Genomic DNA, 27,471 nt, shown 5'->3' on the forward strand with positions numbered 1-27,471 from the left:
ACATAACGAAATACGGAAAATAGGCTGGGGAAGAAATTCGATACATTCCGAATTGTATTGCATAATTATCTGAGACTCGATCCCCTTAAGAATCGAAATAGGGTGTTCCGATATTTCGAATATTTAATCAAAAGAAGTCAGATTAATCAAGTGAGCCTCCGTATTCGGAACAAATAACAGGACAGGTACCAGAATTCAATTTTCCATTCGAATAATTTCGGATACGTTTATTACAAAGTCCCTTGAATGTTCCGACAATTTTATTATTACGGATTATTAGGTATCGACTTAATCGAGAATTGCTTTTCGTATCAAGTTATTTTGAATTTCTGATATAACTGATACTACAAAATCGAATATGATTTCAAATGAAAACATGAGTATCGTAATTTTATAACTAGCAAAATAAAGTTTTATATAAAGATATAATTTAGTTTAAAAACTACATCAATGCGTTTTTACAGGAAGCCGAACTAAAAAATCACCACGAGAGAATATTAAAATAAGCTTTAATAAAATTGTTAATACACCATCGAACCCTGAAACGTGTGCAAATTTTGTATTACTCGCACTTGAGGATGTTGAAAATTAAGCTGAAAGACTCCGTTAGATGGATATTCAAGATAATAAAAACGTAGTGACGAAACCAATGGATGCAGACTTCCATTCAATGAATTTTGCCTAAATTAAGGGAGCAAACCCATGCCCACATAAGGGCAGGACGAATAAATTCGTTAAAGCGACCCGCTTTCACGCGACAAAATAAAAATAGACGGCAGGTAATAGCTTTTGTCCTATTCATAGTAATTTGCTTTCACCGCTTTTGATTGCTTGTCGATGCCCATTCAAAATTTTGCGGTTCGCTTTTTAATGTTTAGCAATTGAACAATGACTGCTGTAATTACTATGTACGTCGGATCGATGATAATATTATTTTTTTCCTAATTTCCGAGAAAGTTTTTCTGTGGGTTAACTTTCTAAATTATCAAATTTCAGTTTTATGACTTTCAATATCTGCATAGTATAGCATTATCTTACTACGTAAGTTGTAGAACAAAAACAATTTTTATTCTTCATTACTTTAGTTATTTCGTTTGATTTATGAAATTTATTTTAATTTATCTTCCTGAGGATCTTTGCAGCATTCAACTCGGCTCAGGATCGGCTGTCATTGCAAGAAAAGACGCAAAAAGGAGAGATTTTAAATTTGTTTGGTTAATTTTAAAAATATGACAAGTATTATTTCGTTAGTAAATCGTTGATTATTATTTTGATCTGACAATACAACTTGCATTTGAAAATTACTTGCACGGGAAAGTACAGCACGACAATTGACAAAACCAAATCGACATTGAATGATCAAATTGAAAATGTTACCCAACAAGTACTATGACGTCACGTTAATTTAGGATTCAGTATAGTTTTAAGGTATTTAATTTAAGCTTAAATACTTTAATATCGAAGGCATTTGGCTCACCCAAAAAGGAAACTAGTCTGATCTATTGTTTACCAAACTGCGTCAACCAACTGACCATAGCGTCTTTTTATTTTATGTTTTTTTTTTTGTTGATTCATTTATAAATTTAAAATGGTTTCCTATTGTACGCGTGTAGTAACATCGTAAGGTCATGTTTCATAACAACCAATAATACGCTCCATTGAAAATATACTACGAATAAAATACAATATCGATTCATGCAACAAGCACATTCGAGATAAACGTACCGTGAAAATGTTAATGTAATGCTTAATTTTTTATAATTATGTCACGTTCATTTTGTAATTTGACAAGCGAGTTGCTCTTGTGCCATATTAATAACTGCAATGTCCGCAATTTGATGTTTTATTATTATTTTATTGGAACGAATATTCATCATCGAATTAGACCATAGATGCTTTAATGCGCTAATATATTTTTTTATTACATATTTATACGTATTCCAAAGCTTAAGTCAGAATCCTTTGTCAGAAAAGTTTAATGATTTATTAGCAACACTAGAATGGAGTGGAATTGAAGAAAAACCCTATATAAGACTAACATTTGATGAAGTTAAAGGCTGAGAAAGAGGAAAATGATAATTATAAACAGATCCGTCATTTGATATAGCACCTTCTGGTAGTTTTTATTATGCTGAAACAGAAAAAAACAACTCACAAGTCACTGTCACAGGTCTTATTTGGGTCCCAGAGTTACTCAACGTGAGTAAATTTCTTTCAAACGAGAACACATATCTTCTTCGCAGTAGAACGTAGTGTCGCAAATGCTCTTCTAGAAGTTTAGTAGTGTTTCAGGTCTCCTCAATGTCGATTTGACACAGGGGAGACTTTAAGGTATAATGGTTTCATATTACTAGCCAACCAAAAGAAATATGTGGTGGAAATGTTCATTTTTAACAAATGTTTAATGCATTAAACAGCAAACATGCCACACAAAACCACGAAAGAAATAATATAAACAATATCATTACCAACGTCTGAGTTTCAGGTGAATTGTAATTTATTCAAACAACCGAGCTGAAATAATGTGTTCCGCCAATATCAATCAATTTAACGGAAATTGGTTTAACCCTCGAAAACATGTTTTTCATAAAGTCTCCGCCCCAGCATAATATATGTATATTGTATTATTAAGCTGCAAGTACAATGGGTGCTACAATAAATTTTGATACATTATCTTCGGTGTTCTCGGCATTCGTGAATAATGTTTTCCAGTAAAGAAGAATATAAGGAACGAGTTATAACATTTGCATTTAGATCGCTTTGACCCTGCCACGGTTGAGGCAAGCCTTTTGCTGTCCAAAATTTGAAGGTTACTAGACCGTATATTGAGAAAGATTATTAATCACAGACCTACTAATACTGATAGTAAGGGTTTATCTAATAAAACATGTCGGTTTAACAAAGTATGTATTTTGTAATTTTTTGTATAGCCGTGAAATTAAGGACCAGTTGATTCTCAAAATTCAATGTTGCCACTGATTTAAATGAAAAGAACCCAAATTAATGGATGACCAATTTAACAAAAAATATGTAAAATATTTGTTCACTTAGGTACCGAACAAAGAGTTTTTGTTGTGAGTGAGCTCGTAGAATTTAGAACGCCGCCTATTTATGCTGCTAAGTAAAATAGGCTCCAATATAAAAGGCAGTATGGACTTTTATTTAATGCAACTAAGACTTCGACATAATGAATTCAGTTTGATGCGTTCTATGTGCCCTGTTACCGTCCGCTATCGTTAAGCACCTGTTGGGCCGAGAGCTTGTGCATATCTAATCTAACTAAGGTACCAAAAATATTTTTTAAGTCATTCTTGTTCTTTGAAAATTGTTGATTTTATGTCTGAGAAAATCCATCACATCAACGACTGAAATATATTGATGTACTGAAACAACTGTAGAATGAAAAAAATGAATTTTGGCTTAATACCACTTAATGTTGTTTAATTGAAACAATACTTCTATATTAGGCAGCGGCTTGGCTCTGCTCCTGGCATTGCTGAAGTCCATAGGCGACGGTAACCACTCACCATCAGGTGGGCTGTATGCTCTTCTACCTACAAGGGTAATAAAATATATTTATATAAAATTATTAGTCTAAAATAAAAAAGCCCTCTTCTACAATTCCAACATCGACCATTAAATTGAGTTATTTTACGAGAGAACTGGACACTTTTTAATAATACAGTAAAGAGTTTTTTAGTCATTCTGAAAGGCCGCCTTCGAACGACAAATAATGACAAAAAAGTCCAAATTATCTTAATAGCAGGACTGAGGCGGCGACCACCCACAGTCTACACGCCACACAACAATTAAGACGTTAAAATTTGATCTCAGAAATATTTGTTGGAATAATAATGTTGCTCATACATTGATACTGCTGGTGTTAGCTAAGATTTCAATGACTTCATTTTCAAATTAAAAATCAGTTGTTTGTAAAGTCGGTTTACTGACGATAGTTGAACGTGACAACGTCATAAGAAAATACTGACGGAACGGTTTCATTTTTCAAAAGAAAATTTTAATTTTATTTGTTTGATAGATATTTTGTGTGAACAATTGACACCACATTCACTTTTCACTGAACTTCATACTTGACGAAAACTTGTAAATGTATTATTGTATAGCAACTGTCCACGCGGATGCATCGCTCACTCAAGTAGGAGAGAGATAGATGTCGAACGCAGGAACGCTGCCGAACGCGGAGGCCGATTGTGCCTCTTTGTCGGTCGTTGCCCGCTCTCGCTTGCACTTCAAGCCTTAAATGGAACGCCTCAGAGCGAGGTAACGCCGCATGTGTCATGTTTTTTCGTGCGTGCAGCCGGCTCCGTCGAATTATAAGACGTTGTCACGTCAAAAACACGTTAAAAAAATTAGTTTTAGAACCACTGACAGATTACAACGACGTCACGATATTTTTTCGTGTGCATTCTCTATCTATTAAATTTACTTTTTTAAAAATTATCTGATCTTTTAATACATTAGAATAAAGTGCATCTTGTAATATTAGGTACTTATACTATAGCTTATGTTGACTTTGACTTTCATACCATTACACAGAATCATAAACGCAGAACTGCAAAATCACAAATTAATTATAAGATTAAATAAAGTAAGCGGAATTAAATGAATAAGATATTAATTTGCAAACTGTAACGATAATTTTTCTTAGTAATGTTAACTGGCACGTTGTACTTATTATTTATTGAGGGTTAGCAAATTTTTAATCGTTGGCGTTTTGTATAACAATATTATAATATTGATTTAAACATTGAATTGTCGACAAATGGTTGGATTACACCAACCAATCTACTCAAAAGGCTATGTATGATATTAACGTCTCATTGCTTTTTTTAAATTTTAGTTACATAATAACAGAATTATAAATAAACTTAACTCGATAATTTTATGAATTTGCGTAACTGTCTAATATACTCCCGTATTTTAAGCTAGCACGGATGTATACCATCATCCAGCCAATTTCTGCCACGAAGCAATCATGCATTCCGGATTTAAAGATTTGACAGCCGCTTCCATCGATTGTAGATCTACGATCGATGGCCGCTTCACTATAGAGTTGTGTTTACGACCTCAAGTTTTTTTTTGTCTTTTTTTTATTGCCATTGTAGGTAGACGAGCATACGGCCCAACTGGTGGTGAGCGGTTACCGTCGCCCATGGACTTAAGCAATGCCAGGGGCAGAGCCAAGCCGCTGCCTACCGTTACCGCTTTTTATTGCATACTAGCTGACCCGGCAGACTTCGTAGTGCCTCAATCGATAAATAAAAGACCTAAACTTTTGTATATTATAAAATAAACTTAAAACAAACAAAAGGAATTCGTCCGACGGGGGACACGTCAAAGGAAAAACAAAATTGTTATTTTTATTTAATTCCGAGCATTTTCATATTTATCTACCTTTTAAACCTTCTATGAACTTCCATAAATAATTCAAAACTAAAATTAGACAAATCGGTCCAGCCGTTCTCGAGTTTTAGCGAGACTAACGAATTTTTTAATGTAGTAATTTTAATGTAGGTTTGTCTTTACAAATAATCTTTAAGAAAGTAAAGCAATACCAAGTCCGTGCCCAATTGAATAGCACAGTGTACTGTCAAATGAACGGTCGTAAGGCGATCGCGCGGAAACATGACTGCATCCGAATTTCGAGGATGCAATTCGCCTCTCTCTCTCGCAATCTCTATTGAGCTGGCCTTTGTCAAGCGCTATTGTAACACGATTCACGTATTCCATTCACAAACGTACACCGAACTAAACTGGTTTACCTTCACAGGAATGAGAAAATTTAGATTTCATTGCAAAATTCAGCAGTGAGACTTTTTATCAACATTGAAATTACATTGCATTCTTTTATTCTGTTGCCGCTTACGGTTAATATCAATTCAGGCTATACAATACGACGACCCAATTTTTTTTTAATTCTAATCTTGAAGCCTAAAACAATTTATCTATATATTAATACGAGAAGGAAAAACTTTGTATCCCTTTTTACGAAAATTGCGCGGACGGAGGACTATGAAATTTCTCACACTTATAGAGAATATAGAAAAGGAGTGCAGAATGTTAATGTTTTTTAAAATTATGCCTAAGAAATACATTGAATCAATAAAAAAAACATTACACACACTGCCATGTATTTGACGCACACACGCATGCATATTTAGGATCGGAGTAGACATTATCATGTACAAATAAAATTTTATAAAAACACATTAATATTTTACCAACCAGCTTGACATAAAAGACAGAAATAGCATTTGCACTGAAATAACGGCTGCTTCAAATCGGATGCATTCGTTTTTGGCGGCATAAGCTGACAGCATGATCATATACTATGCAGACTCACAACTACCGCTACAAAAACTAAAAATGAACTCCGAAATGTTTTTTTTAGGATTGAAGGATTACTAGTGGCCCAAAGGCCTTTCCAATTTAACTAGGACCGACCGATGGGTGAGCACGGGCACAGCCAAGAGGGTCCCCGAAATGTCTAGTCACGGTATCAACGTTGTCAATTAGCTCCATATAAACCCTTCTTTCAATTAATAACACAAAACAATTAAATAAAAAAAATTAAATTAATTATAAAAATCTTAGACAACATACCTACATTTGCCATTGCTTATTCTGTTAGTAAAGACAGAGTGATTGCAAAGCCGCATTTTAATTATGAATATAAACTTGTGTTTTAATGGAAATTAAATGAATACGATTAACTTACATTTATTACGGTAAATTTCACATTATTACTCTGATTATCAAGAAAATGGAAATAAAACTATAAAATTAAATATCTTATTACTGTTCCGGCAAACTTCATTAACCTGTCTACAATGGGCTTGTTAATTACATTTCCTTCATCGTGAACAAAACAAAGCGCTCTTTAAACCATTTTATCAATCTTTACCAAAACAAAAGACTTAACTTTCTAAGTTCAATAAATTCACTTATCTAGATGGAAGACGAAGGAAAGCTTTCGAACGTTCGCGTAGCCAAGTTCTATTTTCATTGTCTCAGAAAGCCCCGCTGATCGGCGCAAATTGATTTTTAAGGAGAAAGTGTGTTTTAATTTAGTGAGAGGCTAATCTACCTTTATATTCATCAGTCGGTTACACGGTCCATAGGTATTTGTAATATTCAAACACCTTCACTGATGCTGTGATAGCTCCCTTTGAATAGATTACTTTCTGCTTTAAAAAAAACATTTACCTGTATACGTAAATGACCTTTACTTTGTTTAAACATCAATAGATATTAATTAAAATTGAAAAAACAATGTTTGCTTCTAGTAGACTCGAAATTATGCACATTCAAACATTGTTTCCGCTTAAATTTCCATTACAATTATTCAATGAAGTTAGAGAGTTGTGTTATGTGGAAAAAAGTCGCGAAACATAGGTTTTCTTTCCCAGCAACTAAACAATTTGTAGCGTGATAAAATGAACCCACAAAAATATTATGTACTCACCTCAAATAACGTTTCTCCGTAATTTGCATCAGTTGGAACTAATTTTTAGTTCACAATTTTCCACCGAAAATTGAGGTTAATTTAACTTTGTTCATTCTGAATGAAGACTAATAAATTAAATACTTGGCATTCTTTTATCTTAAAAAGAAGATACTTTTTTTCAATTGACGATTGTCTGATAAGTACATATATTGATATAGAACATTAAATTTAACATTTCAATTTTGTTAATATTTTTAAGGGCGCCTTTTTAGTAAGTCACAAAAAGAAACTAATGTTGCATAGGCAACGTAAAACAATGCCATATGGCATATTTATGAACTTTTACAAAGTGCGTAAATGAATTGAAGAGTAATATAAAGAAACGATAAGATTCACCAAAACCGTGTACCGGTTTGGTTTGATCAAAATGCGCATAAATCAAAACTTTAGGCAACACAAGGGACCCTGAAGGAATGACGCATTCAATCACCGAAACCTTCCCTACAGTTGTTCATCTTGTTTTTGTTTGGGTTATTGATGAAGCAGAAAAGTAATGTACTTTTAAAGTAAATAAGTTAAGTTCTTTTATTTTATCGCCACCGAAGGTATGAGCTGAATGCATTTCGCATTTGTCGTCGAAATGTGATTTTTTGGAAGACTTTGTAATGAGATCTTTTTTTAATGGTTTGAACAGTTAACGAGCTCGCCTCAAGTTAGGTGGTCATTGGAGCCCAACATGAGAGCCGAAACCCACCCAAGTTGAGATGTGCGGACAAATTCCCTATCTACCAAAATCCGGACCTAAGAAAATCCAGACAACGCACTTTCTGTTTTGTCAACATTGTCCAACGGTTTAAATTATAAAAAAATAAATAAAAAGAAAAACTGTTCAAGTATTTCAACACAGAAATTAGTTTCTCGCTCTCAAAGTTTACTATAGCATGATGGTGCTCAACAAACAATTATGCTAATCAGCATAGAACCGCAACGTTCGTATAAACTCAACTGTTTATTTTATGAGTTGCGTTCAAATATGCTAGCTGGCGTCGTCGTTACTTCTATATTCATCTTAGTTCCTTCTGTATCATTGCACGCACCAAATTAAGACAATAGTTAACTAAATAATGTTATGCTAATTTCACTTCTTGTTCATTTCAGGCCATGTACTCGTACATACCGAAAACAGTCTGCGGTTGACGTGTTTCATGATCTAATGGACGTGGGCGGTAACTAATACAATTATAATTATCAAACTGTTCTCAACGTTTGGTTTTGTCATTCAGTGCTTTGAACGTGTTTGTTTTTGTCAGAAAGAAAGAGTTTTTATGTTATTTATATTTATGTTTCTTGATAGCATATTGATTGTTGAATTTGGAGTGGTAAAAGAAACAATTAAGAGAAAGAAATATACAGTTCAAAATATTATCTAATAAAAAGCCCACCAAAATCGTAAAACTGAATATTTACATGCAAATATACCGTTTGACTGTTAAGAGAAAAAGGATAATAATATATAAAATGTATTAGGAAATAAAAGTCGTAAAAGGGCGCATAAATGCAAAGCGTTGCGTAATAAACGATGAACTGGCAAGTGCTAAGCCATAAAAACTTCAAGCGAAACTAAAGTTCCACACGTCGAGAAAAAAGCTCGAAGGTCTTTGTTCTCAACAGCCAAAACAAACGTTTTGTTTGGGCATTTGTTACAATAATAAACATTGGGCAACAAGGGATACGGGGAACAGGCAAAAACGTGCCTAATCGAAGCGAATTTCAAATAAAACCTTTGTGATTCTATTCTGACGTGTTAGGTTCTCTCGGACGAGGATTAAGAGCTTATTGTTACCGGACTTCGGTGGACGTACCTGTTTCAACAACTAAGTGCGTGAATGATTTACCATAAACTTTGCTGTGTGAGTTTAGCGGTGTGCCACCATATATTTCATTATTCATTACTTCACTTAATGATTTAAGGCTCTGTGCGTGTTTAAATTCGTCGAATTCGAAGGAATTCACTGTTGAAATAGTGAACAATGGGTACATTTTTTGCGTTCCAAGTATAGCCATTAGCAGTCAGTATAAATTGATTATTGTTTATAATATTGCAATAGTAACATATTTTTTTAAACAGAAATAAAATGTTCCAAGTGTTGTTGTTAGTTTTATACTAATCATCAAACATCCACAAAATTCAGTCGTTCTCAAAATTCAACAGTGAATTTTGTTTGATTTAAAAATGAACTATATTTTCATGGAAGTTGATTTGGCATGTCCCTGTGTAGCAAATAGTGATACCGAGAGACTGTATCTGCAGGAGAGCGCTAATTGCGCAAACACAGGTCGAATACGCCAGTTATTTATTTACGAATAGCTTGAATCTCGTAAGCGGAAATACGACTCGGTATTCACTGGACATGTATGTATTTAACGAAAACAGTACGTTGTGCTCCCATATAGAGAAATGGAAATATTATATAACAGCATTTAAACGAGATATTATAAGATATGTTCACGAATATATGTGCGAAGATATTCAAATGTAAAGGTACATATTGTTTATGTTCAAGCAAGATATCTTACAACTAGCGACCCGCCCTCGCTTCACTTCGGAAACATTAAAACACACATGAAACCAAAAAAAAAAAATTTAAAAAAGTAGCCTATGTTCATCAGGGACAATGTCGGCATCTAATCGAAAAAGAATTTTTCAAATCGGTCCTGTAGTTTCGGAGCCTATTCGAAACAAACAAACAAACAAATCTTTCCTCTTTATAATATTAGTATAGATCAGACGCTGTTAAGCTGATTGACCTAATAAAATAATTTGAAAGAAATTATTTTTGTTTATAAAACGTGTTATTGGAACGCTCGAAAGTCTGGCCACTTATCTCGCATACTTGAAATTCACAAGACAAATCGCCCACAAAATTACGACCACATGTCGCATGACTTTTTGAAACTTGCAACAAAACCGTTACCGGATTCTTGAGTGTCCCACTTGAACACTCGAGACCATTATTTGAACTCGAACATATTTTAGTATCGAAATCTTAAACAATATGTAGCTGACGTTATCGTAGAATTTTCGTTTAAACAACCCCAAAAGTTATCTTAGAAGATTTTTTCAGTTCTTTTGGAGTTAGAGGACAAAAACCAACACCAAAAAAAGACAGAACTCATAAAATTTGAACTGTATGAGGTATAGAATACAACATAGACGACGAAAATAAAACATGTATTGAAAATGAGGCATTTTCCTTAACACGGTAATTCGAAAGCGGCATAAACGTTGCTAATGACAGAGGATCGACGCAGGGTGTCCAAGTTCCCGGCCAATAATTGGAAACGTATGATATTTAAAACAGGACAAGTGTCATTTCGAACTGCCTGTGCCATTAAAATATTCACAAATGTAACAACCGCTTCGGAAATACGATGATTGACTCTTATTTTATGTCCGCCTATTACACTAGTATCTGTTCAAGTATTCACCTTACGACGTTGGTATTTATTGAGCGTTATAATTAAAAGTACTTTTACGAATGACACCGATTCAAACGTTTGGCGACCACGAAAACTGTAAAGTGAGTCGACTATTATCAAAGCCGGCAATGTGACTTTTGGACAATTATTGGTAAATCAGAAAAACGAATTATTGACTTTGTATTCCATTGGCAGTCATAAAACTCTTCTGAACGACATCTTAGATAAATAACAGGTTAAGTATTAACCTTTATTTAATGCAGGTTTTGAACCTTATTCTTTGAAGGAGACGATTATATTCAAATCAATCTGTCTTGACATATCAATAACATTTTTTTGTCCAAATGCACAGATTGCCACCTTTGATAATAGACGACTCAAGTATTCGAAACATCATGATAATAAATAAATATTTACTAACAATCACGCCACGTTAACTGGTCCCGTGATAAGTTCGTAAAGAACTTGTGTTACAGGTACCGGAAGATAACGGAAATAAATGTAAGATTTTTATTATACACATACATATATGTAATATACATCCAAAACCCTGGAAAAGACATTTTATATGTATCATATCTTCCCTTGGCGGGATTCGAACCCGCGACCTCTTTGTGTAGTGACCATGTCACTACACTACACCAGACGGCCGACATCAGAAATAATACAAGAAGGATGAAACCGTAAGAGTAGTTTGTTGTATTTTACGACCCGCGAAAACCGAAGAAAATACTGAGGAATATTCTATTAAATAGGACGTTGGAAAATTGACAATACTGCTAAGCAAATACAAATCTAATAATATATTCTAAGTTTGAATGAGAAGTCGGGGCTTGCCAATAAATCGTAGTCAGGTAACCGCTATCGGCGGCTCCAGCTTACGAACCGGCGTCCCAACTTGGCGGTAATTTCGCTACTAAATTCAGTACTTGTATGAAATCACTTAAGTTTTGCAGGCAACGTTTGGTTTATTCGAGTATGCTGCAATAAATTCGAGCCTTTCTGTTACTAGTTTTGTAATATCAGTATTTCCTGAACTTGCCAAAAATTAAGCATATTACATATTTTGAGTGAAACTGTCCCAAAAGCAAACATTTAGTAGTTTATTTCGTGTTCCACCAGGTAGGTATGCTTTGTTTATTTTTGGCATTGCACACTTGCACTCAATGTAACAGAAAAAATTAATAGCGCAATAGGCCAGCGAACTATCAATAGCGCAAACAACTACCTTCGAATATTCCACCAGTTTCGTTCTAACTAAGGTCCTATAGGCGAATCTTTGGCCTGATAAATAAGATATGACGTATGATATGATATGCCGTATCAAGATATGACGCGTATGGTATGACGCTTCTTGCGTAGGTGCCGTTTTTTGTATAGATTCGCTCTACCAGGTATTTATGATAAACTTCTTTTTCGGATAACCGAACCATATCATGTAGTAAATTCAAACTCAATCGAATTTTATCATTATGTGATTGAAACAGCTAACCACTGTAGACAGTTATTACCAGTATAGATATTACCAGTATAGATAGAACCATGACCTCATGCCAAAGCTGAATTTTGCTACCACACTGGTGGACCGTGACCATTTACGGCCATCTACAATTATAAATTGATTACCTACAATGAGCGAAAGCACAATCTTATACCATCTATGCAATAATAAGGTCAAACAGATAAGTTCAATTTTCTCCTCTATTTGTGATCTGTTTTTTTTTTCTTTTTTTAGCATTTGACAAGCTTCAGTTTTACTAATTAAAAAAGATTTTGTTTCTGAAACAAAAACAGAATAACAGATACAATTTCCCACAAGCTTTAAGTAGTTTTTTAATAAATTTTTTCTGTTAGAGGCAAATTTTTTAAAGTACCTTACAAGTATCTTTTTGGTTGACGCGTTATCAATAGATAACCAATAAAATGAAATCGTATATGATACAAAATTAACTGCAGCTGTGGCCACTTGTGCATTAGCCAAACTAAACGTATCGTTTCAACTCTGATTAACGAACAGATCGCGGCTATTAAAAATGACGAAATACAAACTGTTTTTGAGATATTCGAGACAGGAAATCTGAGAACATATAAGTATATTTGAATCCGAACCTAACTCTTGAATTAGTTTCATAAACACTATAATTAACCAATTGAAAACCATTATATGTCGAACAAAAATTTAACTAATAAATAGCAAGAATTTAAGTGGTCAAGTAAGTGGAATATAATATTATTATTTTTTTTAAATGTGAATTTAAAGTGTTTTTCTGTGCTGTAAAAATAATTTTGACAGTAAAAACGAACTTCTTAAAAATTTTGGCTCTATTGTCTGCTTTTAACATTCTAGCTAGCAGTCTTCGGTTTAGATGTGTGCAGAGGACCTACATACATACAACCACCACGCTTAAATATCAGAAATACTATAAAATTTTTAAATTTCTTAAAAACCCCTAATAAAAGTATCAATAATTTAAACTTATGCACTCACTTGATGGTGAGTTTTCACCGATGCTCATATACATCAACAACGTCAGAGACATAACGGGGCTGCATACCCAATTAACATAATACAGCATTATGTGAACAGAATGAAACAGTCCGAATAACTCGCCGCAGAACCAATTTACAGCTGTCATTCCCAAACACATTTAACCGTTGCAATGACGTGTTCATCGCTATATATCCAGTTTTGATTCATTTATACTCAGAATCGACCTGCATATTTTAACGAAAGAGCATCTCAAAACCCAACCTCCATCAAAAAAATTCGTGCTTGCTTACATTTTTTATCTATTTTTTTTTTGCTTAGATAGGTGGACAAGTTCACCGCCCACCTTGTGTTAAATAGTTACCGGAGCCCATACATATCTATAACGTAAATGCCGCCACCCACCTTGAGACATGAGTTCTAAGGTCTCAGTTCAATACAACGGCTGACCCACCCTTCAAACCGAAACTCATTACTGCTTCACGGCAGAAATAGGCGGGGTGGTGGTACCTACCCGTGCGGACTACAAGACCACCAGTAAATTTGAGTCTGTTTGGCTTGAAACTTATCATTATATATAAAAATGAATTGCTGTTCGTTAGTCTCGCTAAAACTCGAGAACGGCTGGACCGATTTGGCTAATTTTGGTCTTGAATTATTTGTGGAAGTCCAGAGAAGGTTTAAAAGGTAAATCAATATGAAATTTCGGATTCCTTTTGTTTGTTTTAAGTTTATTTTATACAAAAGTTTAGGTCTTTTATTTATCGATTGAGGCACTACGAAGTCTGCCGGATCATATAGTTTAAAAATAAAACTTTTCGCATACTTTCAAATAAATAATATACACGCTATTTCATACGTAAATCGATACGAACCAAAGAAAAACTTAAGAAGGCACCTACAAATATAAATAATGAAGAAAGTTTAGCTCCCGTTTCTCAATTAACCTTTGTTTCACTTGACTAATTACGAGTTAATTTTGTACGGCGTAATGATTCATGGCTCCGAAGTGGAAGACCGCAAAGTTAGTGGTTACGCAGATTTATTTTGGTTTAAATTTTAAAATATGATATTGAAACTTAAGAATTAATTGTATCGTTGCGTTATCCATTCATTTTCTTTCAATACATTTGTCATTAAATTATAGATATGTGGATAAAGCCCACGTGTTAACTGGTGACGTTTTGAATGGTGGTAGGACCTCTTGTGAGTCCGCGCGGGCAGGTACCACCACCCCGCCTATTTCTGCCATTTACGTTGTAGATGTCTATGGGTTTCGGTAACCACTTAACATCAGGTGGGCTGCGAGCTCGTCCACACATCTAAACAATAAAAAAAAAAAAAAAAAAACTCGTTACCAAAGCTGACAGAAAATACAATATAAATCCCGCCACCCGCCTTGAGGCCTGAATTCAAAATCTCAATTGCACTTGCAGTGGCTGTCCCCCTCTAAAAATCGGGACAAGCGCTTCGCGATAGAAATAACCAGAAAGATGAGATCGGGAACCTTATCTAATAGACCACTTTTCCAATAGTCCTCATTATAACAACATATCCAGCACCTACATATTTCAAAAGAGGAGACTTGCTTGAGAATACAAAACGCGTAACTCCAGTAATAAGCGTGAGACGCAGTTCAACTCTGTTGCACATAAACTAAATGGTCCGCCTATTCACGCGGACAACCCGACGTAATGTATTATCTCGCTTGCGAACTTTAAGCGAAACTCCAAAGCACTCATTAAGCTCGAGAATGAAACAAAGTTAAATTTATACGGTTCGTATTTAGTATAAGCGAAAGCTCGCGAATTGTTTTTAATATTGTCGGAAATCATTATTTTCATTTCCCTTAAAAGCAACTTTATCTAATCTCAACCACCGCGTGAACTATTAACGAAGGCGTCGAACTATTGTCGTCGTCGTGGCCTAAAGGATAAGACGTCCGGTGCATTCGTGTTGAAGCGATGCACCGGTGTTCGAATCCCGCAGGCGGGTACCAATTTTTCTAATGAAATATGTACTCAACAAATGTTCACGATTGACTTCCACGGTGAAGGAATAACATCGTGTAATAAAAATCAAACCCGCAAAATTATAATTTGCGTAATTACTGGTGGTAGGACCTCTTGTGAGTCCGCGCGGATAGGTACCACCGCCCTGCTTATTTCTGCCGTGAAGCAGTAATGCGTTTCGGTTTGAAGGGTGGGGTAGCCGTTGTAACTATACTGAGATTTTAGAACTTGTATCTCAAGGTGGGTGGCGCGTCTACGTTGTAGATGTCTATGGGCTCCAGTAACCACTTAACATCAGGTGGGCTGTGAGCTCGTCCACCCATCTACGCAATAAAAAAAAAAAAAAAAAAAAAAAGGCAATTAATTATTAATACACTAAATGTAACTAAAAATACCGGGATCATACGTCATAGACAACGTCTTATTCTTCAGAATTATTTAATATGCCGCACACGATACACGAACCAACAAAATTCTTTATAAGGTTGGATTTAACTATACCCCAATAGACCCATTTAAAAGCTTTCGCTTTTCATAATAAAATTTGATGATCATTTTAATTTGGTTTGCCGAAACTTACGCAGATAGCTTAGAACGCCTAACAATAAAACACAGACAGACTATTTGAGCAAGTCAAATTGGTCCTGCTTTGCTGGCCAATCTTTGACATCGCTTTGCTTCGAACGTTGCCAAACTTGACAGGATCATGATTTAGACCAATCTGATGATTCCCTAAAAATATCATCGAAATGGCAAGAGCTTTTCGGAGTCTATAGGTAACAAACATACGCACATCGACATTCAAATACATAAATATAAAATTTATTTGCAATATTTTAATATGGAACAATTTATAGACAATCCTCTAAAGTCTATACTGTTATAAAGCACAAGGTAGATAATTTATCACACACGTCTGCTACAAACTTTGTTATTAATTTAATCATGTTTCTCACTCGCTTTTACTGTTAATGACTTACAATTAGCCTCGTCGGAAACATTAAATAGTTATTTATCGTGTCTAAATTGATATTCTCGAATGGTATACTTTGCATAAGAGCAATATTTTATTTTAACTAATTTTTAAACACTAATTAGAATCAACAAAGGTTAATAATAAGTTTTTAACTGAACATATTTAATAATAAATGCGCACATATTATTATAAATATTCACAGCCGAATAGTGTTTATAATAACATACTACAAGCTACAAATAGAACACCCTTTGCAATATTCGCAGCCTATGACGCGATCGCTTCCAGCGAACAGGTAATGATTTATGGAGTACCTTTCGCGACTGATACACCGAAGAGCCAGAAACATTAAACCGCATCAAAATAAGAAAGGGAACGTTTCAAAGGCACCAAGGCATTCCCAGGGGTGGGGGGGTTCTTTATTTATGGCCCCCGGCTTTGTTAGTCCGAGAAATATAAATAGTACGCGTTGAATTATTGTAGTCGAAGCTTTTTGAGGGCACGATACTGTAGGAAATTAATGATGTGGTCAGCACTTGTATTGGGGAGGGACGCAAGATATAATGGATCGGTGAGATGCGTTGAAAGGTTAAATTGCTTACGTGGATTTGCAAAACATGAAGCGGTAAAGTGAATCGGATGATCAAGGGAACGCAAAAAAAAGGGTGGATGTTGCTAAAGGCGATGTTCACGTCCTAATTGAATTCTAATGTAGGGTTGATTTTACTCTGCATACATTTCTCTATTTGCTATTTTTCTTTTTTTTATATTTTGCAAATATAATGTAATCTGGATTTAGTACTTTATATTCACATAATACATAAAATAACTTTATTTGGTTTCAAACAAACAACAAAATATAGTAATTTGAAAATTGGCAATCAATGCGTCACAATCGATGTTCTCAAGACTACACCGCTAATATTTACTTTACAAAATAATATTGCCTCAAAAAATATCGATAACATTATATCATACGTGACCTCTGGCAAAGCAATCTGCATCAAATCGTAAAACGAACCTATTCTAATGCAAAGCAATAAAACTTTTACTACAGCGATCGTTTGTATACTAAATGTTTCTACGAACTCATAAATATTACCCAAATACGGTACCACGGAATGTTTGCTTACGTTCTGCTCTAAGTGTATATAATAAATATATATTTTTACATTTAACTTCGTGAAAAGTGAAGTAAATGATCAATAAATTAAATTGACTTGAAATAAAAATATATAAAATTTGAAAAAGTACGGTTATTGCTTAAATTATTATTAAATTAATTTCCAAAAACCGAAATGAGATCAGCAGGCACACAATAAAAATACGAAATCAATAGAAAGAGGCCCCTTCATCGAATTGTTCAAAACATATCGGAGACACCTAACATTTATCACTCGGCTGGAATTTCAGCAGAAAAATTCTCATCGAACAAAAACGTGGCCGAGGAAAGCCGATGCGAAAGCAATTTGTCACTTTCGGGCGTTAGTTTCGCGAGACCGACCAGAATGCAGACTGCTGGCTGTGATAAGGGGTACGTTAACCCGATCCTAGTACGTTTTGTGCCTTCTCGGTATACAAACAATGTTTTCACGAACGATTTAGGTTACGTATGCTGACTTTTTAACGCGCCTTGATATCTATTTATGTAATGTAATCTTTCAGCGTAATTTTCGCGAATTTAGATCTAAATCGGTTAACTAGATCTGTAAGCTTATCAAAGACCGCACAATAAGTTGATTATTTTCGACCCGACCACATCGCCAAGACATATTATTATATTCTTCTTCTTCTCAGTCGTACACTCTAGGCGGAGTGGTCGTGGTTGTGTGTGTCTTAATGCTTGGTTGCTGCTTTTAAGAGACTTCTCCATCTCTCTCTATTTGTGGCGGTACGTGTACATTCAGTAAGAGAACAATTCGTGGATGACTTAATCAAGTCTGTCCACCTTATGGATGATTATAATAATATATAATGATATTTATTTCTGCTTTACATGTATTTGATCATTTCTGTGAACACGTCTAGTGTTCAGCAATTATGAAATTCGTCGACACGAATTTCCTTGATACGTAAATTCGAAATCACACAAACAAATAAAATACACCATATTTACACTAATAGCTGAATTTACTGTGTTGTCCTATTTGAAATTCAGTAGATCAATAATATTCAACATGTTTACAGTGAATATAAATTTTAAGAACAACGAAATTACCTTTCAAGATCAAAAAGTTCATAAAATTGTTACTTCTGTAAAAACATTTCTCAAATAACTCATTTCAAATTATAATTACATCTAACAGAAAACGTACCTAACGGTAAACACATTTTAGAAGTAAAGATTTACGCGGTTTTTATTAACCTGCCACTCGATGAGTCATGGACTAGAATAACAGAAACTCTCGAACCCCAGCAAAGCGATGAAGTGTAAAAATTTTGTGAAATCGATAAAACCGAATCGAATTTAGTATCGTAAACAAGAACATTTGAAATCGGCTTAAGACCTCTTTGGAATATTTTTTATGTATAGTTTTTATAACAACGGTTGTTCATTAGGCATATGTTATCTAACTGTCTAGCTATGCTCTCATTAAGAAAACATTCCTATAGTGGCTTCAAAAGGTAATGAAAATAAACGTTTACACATCGCATGTTGTTTTGACAGCGAACTTTTTTTTTTGAGCTCAATTGACTTAGCAACGTTAGTGCCGCCATTCGTCTTGAGATATGAGTTAGACCTCAGCTGCTCTGCTACAGAAATAAGCGGGATGGTCATAGTAAAGTACTAAAAGAAATCCGATCAAGACACGATTGAAATTTTGAAATAAAGAAATACCTTTACAATTTCGAAATCCATATAACACAAAACAATTTAAACGACGGTGAATAGCTTGCCAATAACTAACGACCTTCATAACACAAACTTTATAGATCACGTCCTGTCATCTCATTGAAGCAAGTCATTGACCCTCCGGCAATAAGGCTGCAATATCGTGCTATGTATCATCACGTACATAATTCATGGCGGGTGGCGCTTCAGATAAAAATTCCTTGCATTTCGACCAGCGAGCGCCGAGCCAGAGAATTATAGTAGAGCTTATTCACGAACCGGTAGATAAAATCTCGAATAGTTCGCCTTGACATTCGATGACATAGTCAGTGTGTGCACGTAACCTGTTCTCTTTGTTGAAATAGACGACCTTCGCCTTCCGATAATTATTGTATTAAAGTCGGAACAGTTCAGTTCTATACCACGTAACTTTGATTCAACTAATTGATACTCATGGCCAAGCTGTGCTATTCATATATTGCTCCACTATCCGCTTTACACCTTCCCCCAGAGCGGTCGGGGGAACGCGGTCTACCATCACCCGGCTTCCTACTGCGGGTGAGCGTGCAAAGCACGCCACCCCACGTCTGGGTCTCTCCCCGCACAAAACGGGTGGGACCCCTAGCTCTTAGGGGGCCAGGTCACGGCTTAGGGGGCCAGGTCACGGTTTATTATTGCTTAACCACTTTTAGAATATTCCATATCATTATATACCTACATATACATACATGTGTATATGTTAGGAGTTGAAAATTATAAAATGAATAAACTAAACATTAACTTAAAGTATGATGGTAAATATCTTTCATGTGCTATGTAAAAATTGAAAATTGAGAATTGGAACTTATGTCTTACAGTGAGTGGTGCCATTTGCGTGTATTGACGTCAACGGACTCTGATGACAATTTAACACCAGATAGGCCGTAAATTCGTTCACCCAAATTAGTAATTAAAAAAAACCTCAACAGGAAATCGGATGCCCGAAACTATATTATTATGTCAATTTCTTGTTTGTCAATTGTTTTTTTTTACGTTGATTAATCATGTTTCATATGGTTATGCTGAATGTAAATGGAGCATTCATTTAACGGCGGAGAAATATCAACCTCAAAATAAATTTCATGGGCTCAACGGGAGTACGTAATAACCAACCCACTGCAAGTTATGATCGTCTTATATCAGAGGTGCGGGTGACAATAACCGTTGTCCACGTCTCATGAATTTCTACTCGGCAATTGTCCGCAATGGAGCGCGCACTGTTTCAAAGGAAACTCTAAAATATATGACGTTCCATTGGCATGGAAATGAAACCGACCTGGATATTTTATTCATACTTTTCCATGTTGATATCCAATTTTTAAATTTCATTTCCGTTTGAATACGGTGATGTGCATTTTTTAGTTTACGTTATTGGAAGTACAACCCAACTTAGTCTTAATTATGATTTTATTTTGTCTTTTTATTTATGAGTACTATCTACAAAAAAAAACTGTGAACTTACAAATCGACGGACCATAAAGGAAAGTTTAGCCTCCACCTCTTCTAAAATAGCCATTACGATTAGCTTAATCAGTTTATTCACTCTATTGCGTTGCAGCCTGTTCATCTTACAAAACACTATTCACTTGTGTACTCTACTGGATCGTAATGCGAACGATTTTTGTGCTGTAGAGAGTAGTTTAGCCACTAAATTACTCGGTACTCGACTAAAATACTCGCCTAGTCCGAACAAGGCTTTAGGCACAACAAGCATTTGTGTGCACACCTTAAAACACTTAACGCTACTTGATATTCTCAACGATATACGAAGATAGACTACGAACGAACATTTTGCATATCATTCGATCTTTAATCATTTCCATTATTAGACATGAAACGTACTAACATACTATAAAGCTAATTGCATGCAGCGACAATGATGTCTTATGAAACGCATATCACAAGGATGTGTTTCATTAATTTTAATTAATAATGAACGACAACAGAGAATGTTTGATGCAGGGTAAGGACCTAAGTGCTGGGGAACCAATCTTTTGAGTTATAACTATAGATATAGATATAGGTATAAATATTAGCAATAGTGTGAATTTTAGACCATTAATAATGGAATGCTGAGGTTTAAAAGCTTATAAATCATTTTACAATGATCAAACCCCCCAAAAAGAGTATTATTGAGCTACTTCTACAAAATATTAAAAATACTAAATGTAACACATAATAAACTGTAATATGCTACCTGTAATATATTAATAAATACGTAAGATAAATTCGGCACATTATGTATAACTTCAACAAAGATTTCTATTATCTCGATATCAGGGTGGCTTTGTTCTCAAACGCCTGATGACTTCTATTGTTAGAATAACCCCCGTTACACATTAGGTATCGATACTGAGGTCAGAATAAGTATTGTCTCATTGTTGTACGAAGATATTTTTCTAATAAATAAGGCGGAGCACCGATTGGATATGCTTTATTGCGAAATTCACGGTGTTTTCCGTGGTAACGAATACATATTTCCGATCTAAATTATAATATGAACTAAAATAAAAAAGAAATGTTTTAATATTAGGGGATAAAGTATGAAATTGTCAATTTGGACTGAAAAATTGATTTTTTTTTTTTTTATACAACATTTTTATTTAATCAAAATATCTACCATTATTATCTATACATTGCTGCCATCTAATAGGAGAAAGGTCATTTATACCTATGCGATAGAACTCTGGTGATCTAGATTCTACAAACTGTGTGAAAGCATTTTGTACTGCCTCCTGGGAAGAAAACTTTTTATCATGTAGAAAATAGTCCAAATCACGAAAAAAATGGTAGTCCGTTGGAGCAAGGTCTGGCGAATACGGAGGGTGACAAATGGTTTCTAATTGCAGTTCCTAAAGAGTTAAAACGGTTTGTCGTTCTGTATGAGGTCTCGCGTTATCATGGAGCAATAATAGTGACGATCGATTCATGAGTCGGGGCTGTTTCACTGCAAGTTTTGCTATCATTGTTCGGAGACATCTGCTGTTGTTGCTTGACCAGATCGGAGAAAGCTATTGTGAATAGCACCATGCTAAGACCACCAAACAGTTACCATAACCTTTTTATTGATAAGCTTTGTTTTAGGACACTGTTACGGTGTTTGCCCTGGGGTCGGCCATTGTATTTTCCGATTACGGTTATCGTATCCACTTTTCATCACATGTCACAATTCGATCCAATATTCCTTCATTTCTGTATCGATTCAACAAGGCAACACAAGTTTCAACACGCGTTTCTTTCTGCAGATCAGTTAAATCATGAAGCACCTGTTTTCCTTATTTTTTATTTTATTGATTTGACGCAAACGAGTCAATATTGTTGGCAAGGTAACGTTAAACCATGCCGCGAATTTTTAGGCTGTTTAACTCGGATAGGCTTCCACCTTCTCTTTCAATTCATTGTTATTGACATGTGTGGGCGGTCTTTCATGTGGTTCGTTCTTCAAATCAAAATTTCCATCATGACAGCGTTTAAACCAATATCGCCCAGTGCGTTCATTAGCAGTCGCCTCTCCAAACGCAACATTGATATTGCGAGCTGTTTCTGCAACATTGGTTCCGCGTCGGAACTCGTATGCAAAAATCACTCGAATTATTGAAGTATCCATCTTTTTTGTCTAAGCTGAATAAAAAAATAAGCAACTGAAAATCAATAATCGAATGTTGTCTTTATTGCTACGCACAATCCGGCTTTGGAATAAGCTCCCCCCACGGTGTTTGCCGCGCGCTATGGCATGTCCTTATTCAAACGAGGCTTGTGGAGAGTATTAAACGGTAGGCAGTGGCTTGGCTCTGCCCCTGGCATTGCTGATGTCCACGAGTGACGGTAACCATTCACGATCAGGTGGTCTGTATGCTCGTATGTCTATACGGCAATAGAAAAAAAATAAGTTAAGTGTATTTTTAGAATAAACAATGGAATAGTTCATTTTCATCGAAACGCAGATCTACACTAAGTGTCATGTATTCACATAAAATGTGTTACAAAAACACACCGAAGAAGCCCTACAGGATTTCCGGTGTCTTGTTTTACAAGGATAAACGCAATGGCCGTACACGCCCTAATTCGCCAAAACAGTCGTGAGAACCTTTCGATGTTTCGATACGAACAACTGTTTTCCATTACGTGCGTTTATTTTCTTTATGCACAGCAATTTAGTCTATATTGTCTCATCGTGTAATTAAAACTGAGGAACTGTATTAAAAATGTTCCCAGTAACAATTAAAGTTGTTATACCGAGAATTAGAGATACGGGTAATTCAAGCGGTTGGTATTTATTAAATGTCAACATATCCGACCCAGGCGACCGGACAACAGAAAACCGTCATCACCCGAAACATGTCTTGTCGGATCCCCCGGATTCATTCTCAGTGTTTTTAGGCTCGTGAAGCACCGGTCACCGACCTCGTCGAACTCTCTTCGTCGTAATCGACGAGCAAAGTAACCCAAAGACACAGCCCACTGAGTGTCTTGCCGGATCTTCTCAGTTGTTTTCGGTCTCGTTCCGGTGGTAGAATCTGCGAAGCACTGCTCTTACTAGAGCTAGTGTTGGTAAATTCTCTCAGGTTCAGACGTGGCTCACCTACCCATCCACGCGTAGCTGGAATAGCCCCTTAGGCCACAGGGTAGAATTTTTATTTTCAATGACTATGTCACTTATCTCATATCTTATTTCCAATAGATATGTATTGCCAAAAGCCGATTCTAACGTTGATTTGGCCTTGTTAAAACAGATCCAACTTCAAACTGAAATTTGTTCTAAGCCATCTTCCATAATCCTCTTATGAATTTAAACATTCCCCACTGTTAGCAATTTCGTTTGCTTTTCAATATTTTATATTATCGGATACCCATATTACTCTCGCGATGTAGTGAGTCATCAACGTTTCCCTTTTAATCAAATTCCTTTAAAGCAGGAACTGAACAATTCATCACGGATACGGTTATTTAAAATTTCTTAATGGTCAAACAAAGACGATGTATAACAAAACATCCTTGGGTTTTGATCAAAGGAGACCCGCCACCCACATCGGAATATCTCTCCATCAGACTTCCGGGTGTTCACAGTCGAAGAAATACTCGTAATTACTGTACAACGACTGTCTATGACTTACGGGCGTGATGCTCAGCATCGAGGACACACAGATAAGTTTTCGCACTCGGCCTATTTCTGCCGCAAAGCAGTTGAGCGCTTTGTAGATTGTATGGCGAGACAAATACTATACAATGCAATTCGAAACATTTATCACTATGAGTGACGTTATAGTAATGTGTATGAACTCTGGTTGTCACTTCGTAATCAGTTGAACTTGTCTGGCCACCTAAGCAAATACGCAAAGGACTGTTCAATAGCCAACACATAGTAAACCAATTTCACCTTCCATCTATTTTTGGTTAGAATAAAATCGTGAAGAAAGGTAATTTCCTCATAGAACAAAAGGCACACTTAAAAACCGCTCGGCTCATTTATTTTTTCTTCTAAACAAGACATCTTGCAGGCCTATCGCATTTAAACTTTTAATTAAAAAAACTGATATAAAAGTAAGATGATGTTTTTGAAGTTCCAAGTTTTTGTGTGAACAAGTTGCTTGCTGTTCTAAAATTATGTTTTGAATTATAAATCTTTGAAAGAGTTTCGAAACATGTAAATACATTTAGTCCTCAAAAAAATATATAATTCATATAATACTACACACATATAATACATTACAGACACTGATAAATTAAACTCATTAGTTTGATCATTAAAAATGGTATCTGCAGTGACTTTTAGTGATGTTGTAGTTATTACGCAATTTGGTAACCAGATGTTTGGAATCAACGATAATATTTGACAAACAAACCGTGGTGGTACTTCAAATGATTGTGGTGAATGCTTTATGCTTCTCAATGAAGTCGTTATCGGAACGTACCTGAAAGGAAATACATATCATTAGTTCAACTAAAACGCTTACGCCAATTTAAGAAACCTTTGGCATCGTGATCAGATATAAATTAGATACTAATCCAATTGCCTGGTACTTTAAATCCGTTTTTTGCCTCAGATGCTTGGATATTTTCGCTGTCCATATGATTTTATATCTATAGTTGCCGGAGCTCATTTATGTAACAACGTTAATCTCGAAATTTGAACTAAGGTGACTGTGGCGCACCCAAACCAAAAAGCATGAAAAATTCATAGTTTTAATAAACAGAATGGCTTATTGACAAACAGATTGACTTCCACGGTGAAGGAATAGCATCGTGGAATAAAAATCAATCCCGCCAATTTTTTTTTTTTGCGTATTTACTGGCGGTAGGACCTCTTGTGAGTTCGCGCGGGTAGGTACCACCACCCTGCCTGTTTCTACCGTGAAGCAGTAATGCGTTTCAATTTGAAGGGTGAGGCAGCCGTTGTAATTATACTTGAGACCTTAGAACTTATATCCTAAGGAGGGTGGTGCATTTACGTCGTAGATGTCTATGAGCTCCAGTAACTAATTAACACCAGGTGGGCTGTGAGCTCGTCCACCCATCTAAGCCATAAAAAAGAGTTCTTTGATATACTACCAGGCATGTTCACATTGTATGTTATTCGGAATATAATCATAAATAACGTCAAATGTGTTCTAGAATGTTAACGATTGACATTATAAAATTGTTCGCTTGCCAACATATCGAATAAAAAGAAACCCAAACGGAACTTGCATTGCTCACAGTGCTCGGTTAATTGCACTAATTTATAACCGCAGTGGGAGGTTTGGACAATTGATTGTTAAGCACATCTCTAAATAGACAATTTAAATACGCGTCGCCCCCATAAATCATAATGTAGTTAATCTTCTAATTAATATTACTCTGTTTTAAATTGATTGAACGAACGAATTTTGTTGGTTTTGTAGGGAGAGAGGGACTGAAGTCCAATAAAGTTGCCTATTTCGTTGGCAGTAAAGGCTTAAACGAAAGCCTAAATTTTAGCTTTGAACGATTACTTTTTGGTCTTTAAATTCAAATAAATTATAAAATAGATTGTAGCTGTAATTCTAATTTCAAACTCAAATTAGGGTGGGTGGTGATTATGACTGCTCACTTTAAGCTATATGGTAATAAATTGGTATTTATATTGGTATTGGTATTGGTATTTAAAAAAACCGGATTCGAACATTCTTGCACTTGAAATCAAGTGATTCAACTTAACATATTGAAACTTATATTAGCTATATATAGTTACTAGCTGTACCCGTCCGCTTCGCTAGGCATTTAAAATTAACATTATTATTTCTCACCCCCACAATGATTCTCATCATTAACGCCCCCGCAACTGATGTAGAGAGTCCAACACTCATATAAATATTATATCCTATCCATTAAGTACATGTATTTTCTACACGGATACCAAGTTTCAAGTCAATCAGATGCATGGGTCAGTAGTTATAACGGAACATCCGTAAAAACCACTGTAGATTTATATATTAGTATAGATTATTAGTTCAGATAAGTATTTCTGTATTAGACCGATGAGCACACGTAGAATTAAGTGATCACCGGAGCTCACATCGGAACGCAACACGCCTCGAAACCTATCCAGATATCGTGATCAGATTTCACTAGGCCCTTTTTTGCGAAAAATTGTAACTGCCTCTTATCTTACGGTCTTCGATCGCTCAGCACAACGTAATAAAAAAAAACATTCATTAAAATTACGTAATAAAAACGGTCTCAAAATTATCTATATCCTAAAACTCTCATGAAATATTGCCGAGCTCTCGCGTTTAATAAAACTAACATAAATTTGTAGGTATTACCAGAGTTTCGTGAGCTCCGTCCTAAATTCATTGAAATAAATGGGCGTCATAAACTAAAACCCTGATACAGTTTAATAACTCGGTCTCGTTAACGCTACCAAAACGAATGGATTCGCTTTAAGGAGAATTCTTTAGTTTCATCACTACTTATTGTTGTGAAAGTTGTCAGTAATCTCGAACGCTATTGCTTTGTACATAGTTGTAAATCTCTGTTCTAACGGGCGCGAAAAAACAAACTTTATTACTGTAACAAGTTATACTTTACTATTTAGTAATAATCACAGTTCAAAGAGTCGTAGACTCGCGTGGATTGACAAAAAAGTTTTTAATCAAGAACAGATATGTTTCGATTTCAATCACAACATATTATAATGAGACTTCATTTACGTTA

General features: G+C 35.3%; 1 protein-coding gene and 1 long non-coding RNA gene across 6 annotated transcripts in view; both read right to left on the reverse strand.

Moving 5' to 3' along the window:
• Positions 1-8,779, reverse strand: part of LOC149501022 (uncharacterized) — a 39,048-nt gene extending 30,269 nt beyond the window's left edge. The window contains exon 1 of the long non-coding RNA XR_016324607.1: positions 7,487-8,779. This is a non-coding gene — a long non-coding RNA (uncharacterized LOC149501022). The remainder of the gene's footprint in view (positions 1-7,486) is intronic.
• Positions 1-27,471, reverse strand: part of Fas2 (neural cell adhesion molecule fasciclin 2) — a 133,543-nt gene that overhangs the window by 78,280 nt on the left and 27,792 nt on the right. The window lies entirely within an intron of this gene.

Source organism: Bombyx mandarina, chromosome 18 (genome assembly GCF_030267445.1).
Source record: "Bombyx mandarina strain Sakado chromosome 18, ASM3026744v2".
NCBI classification, from domain to species: Eukaryota; Metazoa; Arthropoda; class Insecta; order Lepidoptera; family Bombycidae; genus Bombyx; species Bombyx mandarina.